At 47.3% G+C, this 14,507-nt stretch overlaps 1 protein-coding gene across 3 annotated transcripts in view; it reads left to right on the top strand.

The window, feature by feature from the left end:
- Positions 1-12,070: 12,070 nt before the first annotated feature.
- Positions 12,071-14,507, top strand: part of LOC101877908 (mitogen-activated protein kinase kinase kinase 3-like) — a 77,157-nt gene continuing 74,720 nt past the window's right edge. For all 3 annotated transcript variants that reach the window (XM_031049837.2, XM_031049838.2, XM_031049836.2), the window contains exon 1: positions 12,071-12,209. The gene's annotated coding sequence lies outside the window, so the exon portion shown is untranslated. The remainder of the gene's footprint in view (positions 12,210-14,507) is intronic.

Here is a 14,507-nt window from a genome sequence, read left to right as displayed (position 1 = left end):
CACCTCTCTTTATCATATTAAAAAGAAAGGGATTTTACAAATACAGTCTATAAATCTTCCCTGTTTGTCTTTGCCTTCATTTGGACAATGGCAAACTGTGCAGTTGGCTTTGATTTTTTTGTTGCAGTGAGGTTTCCCCAACAGTGCCTTGGCTGACATTAAGCTAGGCCAAGTCTGGCAATAATGAGATCCTCTTGTAGCTTACTCATAGCTGCTAGACAGCCACCCACTTGTGCTGTAACTTCAAGAGGTCTTATTTAATGGGTGTGCAAGAGAGGTGCCCTACTGCCTTAAAAGGGTTTATTTCCCATTGGCAAATGAGGCTGGTTTTCATTAAACAGAAATCTCTGCAACATAAAGAGAAGAGAGAAGATATGAAACTCTTGATATGCCAATTAAGAAACAAAAGTGGATTTAAAAGCAAGGGGGTCTCTGCCAGCTTTCTATTTGTAACATATAAAGGATGCAAGGTGTCCAACATTGCAGTAGTGGCAAGAGCACCATGACAGACTCTGCACCAACACAGCTGTTAGATGTGATGATCTAGGCAGCAAGAGTGAGCAGGAAAAGCAGAGGTTCACAAAGGAAAAGCAGTTTGCTTAGACCCAAAACCCAGATCTCCTTATGCCCTACCCTTACACTGTACCCTTTCTGTCATATGGTTGGAGGTCAGTTTTACTTCCTTTGCACTCTTGTAGGAGAATATAAATTCCATTCCACACTCAAGCCAGTGCATTCCAAAATAGTGCTGACTGCATCCATACTGCAGTCTACCTAGATAATAAAGGATGAGCCTTTTAATCACACAGTTGTTTCTCCTTAGATTCTGCTCAGTCCCTGCTTCTGTGAGACCTTATGAAATCATCCTCTGAAAATACATGTAACAGTGGTGTTTAGGAAAAGCCGTGTGAGGAGTACTTTGTTCTAAAATTAGGAACCAGGAGACCTGGCATGGTGAACTGCAGGCTCTCCAGTCTGCTTGCCTGGATTTTCCATTCAGATGAACACAGTCACTGAGAACAAAAGCTCTGGGTTTTTTTCCACTGGCAGTGTCTCTTTAGTCCAAGATGGTGTTCCAGCTTTCCATTCTGCTTTTGAGAAGAAGAGAAGCTTTGCCAACAGGTGTAGCAGTACCAGCAATCTTTATGCCTGTATGGAGAGGAGCAAGCTTTGCATTGTCATTTTTGTTCTTTTAAGTATCCTCCAAGAAATGTCTTTCTCCCTAGAGCCCTGAAGTTGTTAGGAGGTTGATGGGATGTGCAGGGAGGTCTGTGGACTTTGATGAAGTTACACATGGGACATGTGATGAAAGAATTGGATAGATATTGGATTCCCAGACCTGAGAGAAACCTATGGACCAGGCTAGACAGTATCTAGGAATTATTTTGCAATGTGAACAGCAGCATCCAATCCCTCCATTTCTCAGAGACAACCTCATGGGACATCAAATCTTGGACAAGTCAATAATCGCTTAGTAGTACTCTTCCACTTGCTGCTTTGTGTGTCCGTTTTCACTTGCTAAAGCCATTTGAGGTCTCTTCTTTGTTCCTGGAGTTGAGTATTACAGTCAGAAATGTCTGTTGTACACATCTTGGGTTACAGAGCCAGAGAACTGTACCTCATCACCCTTGTGGTAAGCTGTCATTGCATGGCTTATGCAGAACAAATCTGTTAGAAAGGCAGCCAGTCTTGTGACAGATCAACTGGAAGGGGGCTAAGCTTCCTCCTCTCCTCTCTCTCTCCCTTTTCCTTTCCTTTTCTCTCTTCATTTCCTTCTCCCTCTCCTCTCCCCTTTCTGTAGCTAGCTTTCATCTGCTGGACAGTTTGCATCCATGACTATTGTGTTATTGCATCACTGATTACAGTCTTTGACATGGCATCATCAATATCCATGTTCATAAGCACCCGTGCCCCACTTCATTCATGATGCAGTCTCCTACATTGCAGATATTCAAGGCCCGCCTGAACAAGTTCCTGTGTGATGTACTCTAGGTTACCCTGCTCTTGCAGGGGGGTTGGACTAGATGATCTTTCGAGGTCCCTTCCAACCCTTGGCATTCTGTGATTCTGTGATGCAATCATGATCTTCATTCAGATGGTGTTTCACATGACTAAAGTAACAAATTGGCCTGAATAATTTCCTTTTTCATTTTGAAAACAAATCCCAACTGTTGTTTCTTTTAAGACTCTGTGAGAATGATGCTTTTGCATGTAGCTTGTTATGCATGAAATGTTTGACATCACTATTAGATGTTTCACTGAGTCTCCCTCTGAGCCCTTTACAGAATCTTGAATCATGTCATCATTAGCTGTTTTCATAAAAGCATAAGACCTCCACTATCAACACAGCACAGCACTGCTCAAAGAAAGACTGTAGTGATTCTGTTACAGTCCTGCTGTGTCCAGGCATATGCTCTAAATGTATCTTTGTGATCTCATTTTCTTGGACTTGAGTAGCATGCTAAATCCTGTCCACCAGCATGAAACACCTCTTTCTTTTCATGCATATGTGATACTCCACCTAGATCGTTCAGCTTTTTTGAATCAATAGTAATAGGGGCAACCTGTCTTTAATGCCAGGACCTCCCATTCCAGAGACAAGGCTGTTTTGACTGCAAAAGACTCGGCAATCCCTTTTGTGGTGGAAGCAGAAGGACATAGCCCCACTCAAAGAGTCCAGTTTACAGCCCGCATAAATGCAGCCACTCTTCTTGCTGATCAGAGACTTTTCCTTGGTGCTATTTGTTTTGCCTTCTGGTTTGGAGGGGTCTTACCATCAGATACGGTGCAGGGCCCACCTGGCTTTGGTTCTGCTGTGATCTTTCTTGCAGGAAAATATAGAGACCGATTGCTCTTTGTAGTTCAGCTTGCAACCACTATTCATTAAATCTGTCATTTCCTCTTCTGCCTTTCAGCGGTATTTCCTCCATCAGGAACCTAATGACCCTCTGCAAGCTGTCATCCACCTACAATAACTGGACCTGTCTGAGGTTTGCCAAGTGGTGTAAATACTGTTTCGTATCTAGTCTCAGTTAGTGCTTATGACTGCCATGTGCGTTTGCTACACACTCTCACCTGACTTGCATTATGCCCCCAAAATACTAGATAAAATATTTACCCAGGCAAAGGGTCAGACATGCATAACTGCAGCTTAATATCACTTCAACGTACCCACATCCTCAGCTGATGTAATTCAACATGCCTTCAATAGAGCTAACCAAGACTTTGCTTCAACCCTCAGTTGACTCAAAATCTCAGTTTGAAAGGCTTCTAAAGCAAAAAAAAGAAATTGTGGTTTTGTGGTCACAACTAGACCTGGGAACATCATATCTTTGTTCTGTCCTGTCCTGTGCTTCTCCTTATCTTCTTGGAATGGATCATTTCAACCCTCTATCTACAGCAGAATTTCTTCTGCTGTAAAATAGATGTAACATCACTTGTTACATCTGTCACACAGGGCTTTTTGAGTATTGACTGTCCTCATGTTAGAGACCCATCTCTAATGATGCTAATAAATACACAGAATATTCTAGACAGTAATATTTACAGAATGATACAGGCAAATCTTCTTAGACATTTAAAAACACAGATCCAAATGTTACTGTCCACAGAATTAAATCAATAGGCATTGGGCCATTTCTGACATGCAGGCTGTGATGGAAGGACAACAAGAACTGCAGCTCAGGGGAGTCTCAGTCTCCCCAGCTCAAAAGCATGTCTGCATTAGACACAAGTGCTGTCTGGGACAGAGGAAGATGTTAGAGTCCTGCCATGGATGCCGAGGAACAGCCGTCCTCTACGGAATCTTCTTCACATTCCCGCTGGATACAGGTTGGTTCATGTTGAGTTATTTTTTAAGGAAGCTGTAGTTTAGTATGCAGTATTTCTGGGAATCAGATAAACACTTTTGCTGGGAAATAATTACGAGGAGGAAATGACTTTATAAGGGCCCCTGCATAAGTTTCAGATCTATTAGAATCTTCTCTTGGAGACAAACCCCAGGTCATCACTGTCCTGCAGCCACCTCCTCTATCCCCTGCAAAAAGTAAGGTTCTCTGCTGGATATGGGAAGAACTGACATTGACCGATGATGTGAAGCATTGGCCTGCAGGCTTAACATGAGGAGCTTGGTACTGACCCTGCAGGTGACACTGGCATCATGGTTTGGCCACATTTTGCCAAGGAGAATGGCAAAGGAATACAGTTGAGAAAAAAGCCTTCACTTTCTCCACACCTCCCCAAATTGTGTTTACTGTAGTCCCCACCAAATTCTACCTAAAATAGCTTTTGTCTGTTGCTATTTAGTCATTTAGGTCGGATCTACCAGCTGCATTAACTTACCCCTATTGTACTACTGCAGTTGGATTGTTGCCATCCTCCCCCCATGGGTTTTCTACAGATCTATATTTCAAAGTTATGGCTCTTGCAAAGCTTTGCTGTGTGAGTTCAGACAAGCTAAAAAAAATTAGTCATGTTTCCTCCAGCCCTGCTGCTTTACTAGGCTTCCTATTCGCAATCAAATTATTTTTAATTTTGACCCTGTTCCCATTGTTTGCCAGGAAGATAATCATCTTATCTCACTGCCGGGATATTTCTCTCCTTTCTCATGTAGTTTCAGATGGATTAAATAAATACCCCGTACACAAAGCACACCACGCTGGGCAAAAGGGCATTTCACCATTCCTGGCTGATCTGAAATTTAGGAAATGTCTCCTTTTCGGAAAAGAGAAAAAAAAGATTGGAAGGATTCAGGCATGCTATAATGGCAGCTGTGCTTATTGTAGGCACTCAGTTAGTTTCTATTCAGCTGATAGTAGCTTTATAGAAACATGTGGCTTACCAGTGCTGAAGGGACACAGGTGACAATCATCCAAGTGTTTGGTAAGGGAGAAGCCAAACAGTGTCTGAGGGGTCCTGTAGGACACTTCTGCTCCTTCTTCCCAGGTGAAACCATATTAGCTCCCTGCAAGGAACAGGGTATCCTCCACTGTGCTGTCCATCCAATGAGGCAGCTTTTCGCAGGGGCCACCCATGGACACTCTTCTTCCCCTCCACATGTCTGGAGATCATATCAAAGGGACTTAAATAGGAGCAGGTTAGTCCACTACATTTTGAGGTCTGATTTTGAGTCCTTCCTGAGGGAAGGATGAATGCCCAGCAGAGATGAGCAACCAGGCTGCCAGCTCAGAGCAAACTGAGAGGGGAAGATCAGGTACCTCTCAGACCTTTCCAGTTTCTCTAGTATCACCTCTGTGGAGGAACTGGCTTGTTAATACACAAACAACAGTCACGCCATGGAAAGTTGTATGGACAAGTGACACTGCTCAAAACCAAACTGCTTTGTTTTGTGTTTTGTAACCTTCACCCATATACGCTTTCCTACTGCTGGATGCTGAGTGGTTTACCTCCAGCTTCCTAATTATCAAAGTGCTCTGCTTGTATTTTACCACAGATGAGGAAATGAGGACATATGGCTTTTGTGATAAGGGATTTATGTGAGCTGTCTGTGAAACAGCACTGCAACTTTCTGTACAAGTCCATTTATAAACCAAAACATGTGTAAACAGTCAGGTTTTGATTGTTTTGGTGATTTCTTCCCCCTCGTGACAGATGTAAAGGAAAAACTGTAGGTTTCCACTTGATGCACGCAGATAAGTTTATGGCCAATGAGAGAAATCAGTTGTGGTAAATGAGTCTCTTTCCCTTGACTTCCGTCACCTAAAATCCAGCTCCACGTGGATGGATGGGGAAAAATACAAAGAAACCCAGGCTTGATGGCTGCTCTTGATTCCCTTTCAGCTGTAGGAGTACAAATACATGAGGGGTTCTGATAGGAGTTTCTTTGTCAAGAATACAGTAACAATTGCAAAATACCAATTGAAATGGCAGCTGTAATCCACTGATTATAATGGGTAGCTTTGACTGCAGCCCTGTAGATCAGTTTCCTTTACAACTGGGAGAGGGATTGGAGAAATAGGTTCATATTCTCAAGGAGCAAAACCCTATTGAAGTCAGTGGCAACAAAGAACAGGGCAGGCAGGATGCACATACCTAAACGCATGTCTGGACCATGTTCTTTCAGTCCCTCTCTTATCTCTTAGATTCAACAGGAGCCATCTGGGGGGGGGTGGGGGTTGGGGGAGTGGGGGCAAATTTGGTTCTTTTCAGGAAAATTATCAAGATTTTCTTTGAACATTCTGGGAAGATGGGATGGAAATGCAGGACGTCCCCTGTGATTTTTGGCTTTCTTGCAGTTTTAGCTGTGAATGCCACAACAACAATATTTCTTGTGCTATTTTCCACAATATGCAGGTGAGCCCACAAACATTCTGAGGTAGTTCTGACCTTACCTGAGGAAGTGTGAAGTGGGTCTGCTTGCAGATAGGTAGTAGAACTCTTCAGGGCTTTCAGCTCCACACCTTTTATTAGTGTGATACATAGATTCACCTTGCAAATATTGTTTGGATAACAGGAGTTCCAGGCTCCATGCATTTATGAAAAGCATCACAAAGAAATGCTCTCCAACAACATTAGCTTAACAACTCATCCATAAATCATCTCCTCTTCACTTTCACTTTGTCCTTTTTGGAGATGTTTTTCCCTCTGTTTGGGCATGGTGAGTCATGGAACAGAGACAGCGTGGAAACTTACCTTCAGCTATGAAAGTGCATGTGATGACTACCAGGAAAAAAACCCCAAACATCCACACAACTCAATCTCACTGTAGTCACACCCAGCTTGAAAGAAATATGAGTTAAAACTTGTTCCTTTCGGTTGATCCACTCTGCTGGCTGCTGCATGCTGCTGTCTTCCTCTGTGCATCACACTTAGCCTTCAGTGCTTATTTCTTAAGATCTGAAAAATCCCTCCTGTCAGCTGCATACAGATAGGTGTATGAACACAAACACTGCTTCAAAGAGGGCTGGGGGGCACCCCTTTGCTCTGACCCTTTCACAGAGCAACTTTCTAACCTCCAAGATGGGGTGTTGCAGTATTCCCAAGTGGCCAATGGGTAACAGTGCATGGAGAGTGTGCCTCTGCGCTGCTCTTGGGTCTTCATGCTCTTAACCCTCTTGTCTAGGACAAGGCCTGTGCATTTTATCTTTCAAGTGCAGGACTGACCCTTTCCTTTTACAATACGGTTGCTGCTGCTGCCACCTACCTTTTAGGTTGGAGTGGGTGCTAGATATATCCCAGACACCAAGCCCGGGAAGAAGCCCAGCATTTCCTCCTCAGCCAAAGGAGGTTTAAACCCAAGCTCTAACCACGAGGTTAATTTGTTGTGTGGGCAGGAGGTGTTATCTGCTGTTTGTTTCCTGCCGAGGAAGAGGAAAGGTTTCAAAACCCACCAAGCCGGAGAGATCACTTGCTGCTCTTGCCTGGCTGTGAAGGCTTTCATACAGCAGATCTCAGTGTCTGATGCATAGAGCATACGGTCCTATCAGCCACACAGTGTTTCATGTAACAGGAGAGGAAGAGAAAGGCACATTGGAAGCATGCAGCTTCTCAGCAATAGGAATCTGAACCTGACTCACACCAGTCTCAACCATTCCATTACATGGTTCTTGTACAATGAAATGCCATCCCCAAAGGTCTGTCTCCAGCAAACCTCTACATACATTCAAGTATGTTCTGGGAACAGCACAAACCCCTCAGAAACACTGACATATATGGTCTGTGGGTACTGACCAGGTTTTTTATCCATCAGGTAGTTCGAAATCACTCAGCTTTGCAGCAGACAAAACAAGTGGGGAATATTTAAGCAAAATCAATATGGCTTCTCTGTGGGAAATATCACTAGGTGGGACATAGGACAGTTCTATCCCCCTTTTTCCACATGCCTTTCCACAGCAAACAGCAGACCCACGATTAATCTGGGGTGAGGAGGAGCTGCAGACAACCCAGGTCTGCCAACCCCAGAAGCTGCCATGCAGAGGTTTCAGCATCACAGACTTGTGTCTACATGCTGAATCCCATCCAAGCCCATTGCCAGCTCCAGCCTTCAGCTGTGAAGCAGCACAGTTCCTGAGTGGGGGATCAGCTTCTTTTCTTTACACCAGGATGGAATCATTCCTATACGGTTTGCAAACTAAGTATAGGAATGATTTCACCAACCGCCAATATGCAGTCGTCTTGATGGGAAAGCCTGACAGACGTCTCACAGCACACAACAGCTTTATGCTGCCATTTAGGACAGGAAGCAAGAAAGGATATTATATCAAACAGAAGGCATGGGAGAATTTCAGGTTAGACAGAGTGTACTTAGCCACAGAAGAATTGGGTCGGTGCTGTGGGACCTGTGTTCACTTCCTGCAGGAACCCTAACATAGCCCAGAATAGTAGCAGTTAGGTAAAAGCCAAATATCTTCCCCTTTTTCTCCCCACAGCAAATACTAATGCTTACGTCATTAAAGGAGAAGAATAAATAAGAACAGCCTGGGGCCATGATTTGCAAAGTTCTTGGTCTGAGGATGAGCCATCAGCTTTTCTTATAGCTCACTATTACCCACTTGTGCCATCAAATGTTTCACTGAAGATATTATCAGGATGATGTATTCATTCACCTCCACCTCAATATGTATATACCAGCCAACTAGGAAGAACCAAAGCACACATCTACAGATTTTGTGTGTGATACTGTTTTAATCTCACTAGCTGGCACATACACCAACACGGCATGGGACAGCATGCACCAAAGAATGTTTCCTAAGAGCGTTTTGGACACTGTTTTGGAGAACAAGGGAGAGTTTGGCTGCATGGGTACAAGGCATGCCATGCTGTCCTCAGGGACAGAGAACAGCCTGCATCTATTTTATTTCCCCATACAAAGCCACTACAACCACTGTGTGCAGCACACTGGTTTTACCAGTTCTCTCCTCTGTGCTTCTCTACCAGGGTTTCACTCCTTTGAAGGAACATGGTAAAGTCTGTCAGCCGGCATTTGTAGGAGAACATGTGAAACTACGCACAGAGCCACACCTCCGCATGTTCTTCTGCCAGGCTCTGGAAATGTTTTCAAGAGGAGGCAGAATCTGGGGCAGAAACTTAGCACGCCCATCAGCAGAGAGCTGTTGACATCAATGGAAACAGGCTTTGCACATATGATGATCCTTATATTGTTTAGGAACACCCTAGATCTGAAACCCCTTTAGAGGGATTTCCAGGGCATCAAACATGTTTGGAAAGGAGAAGCTGCTTGGAAGAAGTTCTCAATAGTAATTGGTGCTTGCCTAACTGATTCCCATTAAACCCAGCAGATTTAAAGGAGCTGCTTGTCTCTTAGCGCTTTATAATAGTTGAACCTAAAGCCCTGGGGTCCTGTGCCTGGTTCCCAAGGTAAACACATATGCTTTATTTCAGAAAGGCATCTGCAGCACAAGAATTAGAATCATAGAATCAACAGGGTTGGAAAAGACCTTTAAGATCATCAAGTCCAACCGTTCCCAAGCCCAGCAAAGGCCACTGCTAAACCATGTCACTAAGTTCCTTGTCTACAGAGTTTATGAACGCTTACAGGGACAATGACTGCCCTATTGCTCTGGACAGCCTGTCTGAATGCCTGAGCACTCTCTCTGTGAAGAAATTTTCCTAATACTCAATCTAAAAACATCCCTGGCACAGTTTGAGGCTGTTTCCTATTGTTCCATCACTTGTTGCTTAACTTTTTACTTGTTAGTTGGCTCCTTATGTATAATTGGAATAAATTTACTGGTATACTCATTTCTTTATGTATGTTATCCTGAGGAATTCAGATACTAGGTTGTATTTATATCTTGATAGCTTGTAAGTTGGGTTGCATTTGTACCGGATAAGGTGTCAATTCCTGGGAGGTATTTTCACCCACACAGCCAGCCTGGCACCCATTCACGTAAGCTTCCAGTGCCAGGTGAACACCACATTGGAGACTTACAGTGGGAAGTGCAGCCTGGCATGGCAGTTTCCACTCCAGTTCTGTGGAGGCGGCTGCGGCCTCCCGCGGCTCTCGCTGCCGAACACCACTCAATACAATCAACCCTCAGGTAAAACCGAGCAGCAAACACAGATGAGAAGGTCGCGGACCTACCTCGCCCCACCACAGCAGTGAGTCAGCCAGCCTACCCTGTGATAAGGCGGGTCACAACGGAGATCTGGCCGCTGGCAGGCGCCATCACTTTTCATTACATACATCCCTGATGGGTAGCAGCCAAAGCATTTCAAATGTGCCAAGTTACCAGGATTTTATGAAAAGCTGTTAAGAGTTAGAGGGAAGGTGCAGAGAAAGGCAATCTCCTTCCCAAAGCCAGGTGGCTTAGGATAGACTTATGCTGCTTCCCTAACGGATGAGGCAAGCTGGAGTCAGAGGTTCCTTCCAGCAACAGCTCAGTCCCCCTGGATGTCTCTCTGTAAGCTGCACAAATATTCTGAGGAGGGGGAGGGAGAGAGAAAAGGGTGAAACCTATTCAATTACATCAAGATCACGGCTGGCCCTAGGAAAAATCATTTATGGAGTGAGGGAACCCGGAGCGGTTTGGGCTGGAGCCATCTGCTGTTATTTGGTATATACAGAATTGGTTTCTATGGATTTTATTAATAGGTCACGCGATTGTATATGAGGATGTGAGATCTGAATCTCTCAGGAGGGGTCCCTGACTGGGGTTTCTATTGCCTTTATAGGCAATGGCTCAAACTCTCTTGCAGCAGCAAGTCCTGAAAAACTTGAGGGGAATGGGTCTGGGTTTAAGATTCTGCACAATTTTCTCTCCCCCTCCCACCTCCCCCGAATCTTGAACCGACTTTGTTCCTGTTCCTCTCCACAACGCATTTAGTAAATGGGGAAACCAGGAAATACTCACAGAAATAGTCTCACTTATATTTTCCATTGTCTGCATGAGTTTTCTCTCTTTCCCACCAGTCTGAGTGGTACCTGGTACAAAACACAGGTCCCACTTTGGCCTGCTTTTCAGGCACAGAGCCCTTGATGGCTCAGGGCTCAGGGCTCAGTTTTGCTTTTATGGCACTGTCAGCTCTCCCCTTATGGAGAATCAAGCCAAAAGGACTTGGACACACAAGAGAGGATGTGGACCTGTTGGAGCATCTCCAGAGGAGCCACAGAGATGCTCCGAGGGCTGAAGCACCCCTGTTCTGGAGACAGGCTGAGAGAGCTGGGCTTGTTCAGAGAAGGCTCCAGGAAGAACTTAGAGCAGCTTCCAGTGCCTAAAGGGGACAACAAAAAAGTTGGAGAGGGGCTTTTTACAAGGGCCTGTAGTGATGGAACAAGGGGCAATGGCTTTAAACTGAAAGAGAGAAGATTTAGATTAGACATTAGGAAGAAGTTCTTCCTTGTGAGGGTGGTGAGGCCCTGGCACAGGCTGCCCAGAGAAGCTGTGGCTGCCCCATCCCTGGCAGTGTTCAAGGCCAGGCTGGATGGGACTTGGTGCAACCTGGTCTAGTGGAAGGTGTCCCTGCATGTGGCAGGGGGCTGGAACTGGATAATCTGTAAGGTCCCTTCCAACCCAAACCATTCTGTGATTCTATGACAGGTGGGTGTAAACTGGGCAGCCCACAGGCTGCTTTACCTCCCACAGAGATCTTCCCACAGAGCCCTGAGGTGCGCTGGTGAGCAGGCTCTGACAGCCCAGAGCCTCCCCCTCCCTTTGGCTTTAATCTGTCTCATGTCTGCTTCAGTTTGCCCCAGAAGTGGCAAACCCAAACCAAGTCATTGTCACACAATCCCTTCACCCCACCTTCACGTCCTAGCTGCGCGGACACTGCAGAAGGCTCTCCTGGGGGAAGGTTTCTCCAGCTTCTCCAAGGCTTTCAATTCCTGAAGCCCCATCTCCCGGGGTTAGTGGGTGTCAGCACCGTTTCCCATCACCAAGTTAACCCCATGTGGGACATCTAGATCCCACCACCCCCATCCAGAGGGCCCCGCAGCAGTGGCGCCCCCCAGTGGCGCTGTACCCCTGCTCGGACGGCTCTTTCGCTCGGTGCGGGCGGAGCCAGCCCAGCCCCTCCTCACCGTCCTATTGGCCTCGACGGCGCCGCGCGTCACCACTTCCTCCCGCTTTTGTGCACCGCCCCGCAGCTCGCTATTGTCGCTACGCTGAGTTGAGCCGAGCGGAGGCGATCAGAGCCGAGTTGAGTGGATCGGACCCGAGCTGACCCGCGGTAACCGACTTGCACCGAACCGCCGGATATGCCCTTCAGCGGGTAGCCGCGCCGCCGGTCCGGTAAGTCCCTCCGCTCCTCACGGCAGGGGACGGGGCAGTCGGTCCTTACGCCGGCTGCGGGTTCGTTTCGCTCTTTCAGTTTGTTTTTAATTGTGTTCTTCTCAGCGATGACCCATAGATTTGCAGCCGGGTCCCGGCTTCTGTCACTTTTTCTTCCTCCCCCTCTAAGTCTTGCAAGCGGGGCTCGTCCCTGCGGGCAGGTGGCTCGGCTGGGCTTGGGAAGCCGTGGAGGGGGGATAAGCAGTGGCTTGCCGTGGCTGGGGATGGTGTGGTTGGGGTGCGGAGCTCGGGTAACACCGGCCTTTCCCAGCGCAGACCTCGCCTCCTGGTAGCGCACTCGGGTGAGTCTTTTCCCAAGTATTTATTGCCCGGTGCTATCAGCGCACCTGAAAGCCTGTCCCGGCTGCCGCTGATGATAGATGCCGTTTTCAGGGCGCGTTGGACTGTTGAGCGCGTCGGTGTATGGCTGGCTGCAGTCACTTGGGTCCTGCCTCGGTGGGAAGCAGCATGACCGTGGCAGGGAGCTGTGGGAAATACCAGCTTTCACTTTGTCCTCATTCTGAGCAAAGTCCCCCCCCATACAGCTTGCCCCAAGTGGTGAGGATGGGATGAGCGGCGGGGAGAAAGGCTCTGTGGCAGGCAATGGAAGCCGATACCTGCATGGCATGAGTGGCTGTGGCAGCTGGCGGAGCTGGGAAGCAGCATTTCCACCTGGATGAAGTGAGGGGCTGTCATGGGGAGCTGTGCCTTGAGTCAGGCTGATGCTCCGGGAGGATTCATTCTGCCGGCACCAAACCTCAGCCCTGTGCGCCCGGCGGGAAGAGAGGAGCATAGCGGAGGTGGGAGCCGTGTGCCAGCACCAGTGGGTGTGCGGCGGCGGCTCGCCAGGGCCCGACGGCGGCCAAGCGCGGCTCTTGCTGGCCGACACAGCCGGCAGAGCGGTTTCTCTCTCGGCTGCTGCTTTCATCCTCCTCTTCAATTCCTGTCTTGTAATCCCGTGGTTACTGGAAGCCGACCGGCTCCTGGCTCCTTGCAGGGTCTGCGTGCATTGCTGGTGCGTGGACTGAGAGCACAGGGCTCTTTTGGGATTTGGAGGCTTGGGATTTGTGCAGTATTTAAGTGATCCTGGGGATATCCAGGGTCAAGCTCTTTTGCTGTTTTGGTGTAAGCAGTTTGGGGAAATTCTGTGGTACCACGTGAATTTATTTCCACTCCTTCACGTGCAGTCTGATGTAGCTCCATGCAGGATTTGCGCCTGGAATGCAGCTCTTGGGAGCTGTTCTTCAGGTGTGTAGGAGATTGGCCGCGTTTGGGAGCTTGCTCGTGACTACCTGTGTCTTGTGATACCTGTGCCAAATAGACCTGTTTCCAGAACCCCTAATTTGGCATTAGTTATAAACAGAAGCTCAAGATTTCCCAGGGCTCCTTCAGTTTTGAAGCACACCTTAGTGGCTGGGTGCAGCCTTTTCCCTGGAAGGTTTTGCGGCTTCTAAAAGCTCCTCTGTTGGAGGCAGGATGCAAGGCTGGATTGGGCTGCCAGCCTGGTGGGATGTGCATTTAAAGGATCTTTTATACTTTCCTTCTCTTAAGTGGGTTTTGGTGCTGCAATTTTTTCCATGGGTCTTAAATCTTCATCAGAACCCTACAGCTCTGCCCTGAGAGTGTGTGCAGGTGGGTGATGGGTTTCTTATTTTGGAGACTGTTGGAGCCTGTGAGGGAAGTGTGCTCATACAGAGAGGCGGTTTTCATCCAGGATGGGGAGACTGCATCACAAAGAACCATCAGCTGTGGCAGCTGGAGGAGTATGGTCCTCTCTCCGTCTCTTCCAAAACCTTGCTTGATGATGCTTCACTGTGTGAGTATGCAGCTTGGACTCAATGCGTTTCCTGAAGTTTCCCATCGGGAAGATGCTGGTGAGGATCGCACAGTGTGTCTGGCTCCGTGGCAGAGTGGCAGGACAGAGTGTGCTGCCGTAGCATGGAAGGTGATGTGCTTCCAGCCCTGCTCTCCCAGATGGACGTGGGAACCAGAGTGAAAGCTGGCAGGATCTTCTGTTCTGCTTGATCTGGCCCTGCCGTTGGAGACCTGCTGGTAGAGGCGAGAGGGAAGTGAGTCAGGGTTTGCTGTTAGGAGGGATATCTTTTATTAGACTGCTCTGTGAATGCAGGCTGGCTTTGGAGCATACACATCTGTCTGCACGTAGAAGCTGCAAACCTCAGAGCTGAGAATCAGGAGGGAGCAATTGCTCTGAGCTTACTTTGGCTCTCCTAATTGAGGAGAACATCTGAAAGAAAAGGC

Source organism: Melopsittacus undulatus, chromosome 1 (assembly GCF_012275295.1).
Source record: "Melopsittacus undulatus isolate bMelUnd1 chromosome 1, bMelUnd1.mat.Z, whole genome shotgun sequence".
NCBI lineage: Eukaryota > Metazoa > Chordata > Aves > Psittaciformes > Psittaculidae > Melopsittacus > Melopsittacus undulatus.
The sequence above is the reverse complement of the archived record's forward strand: the minus strand, read 5'-3'. Positions and strand labels throughout refer to the sequence as shown.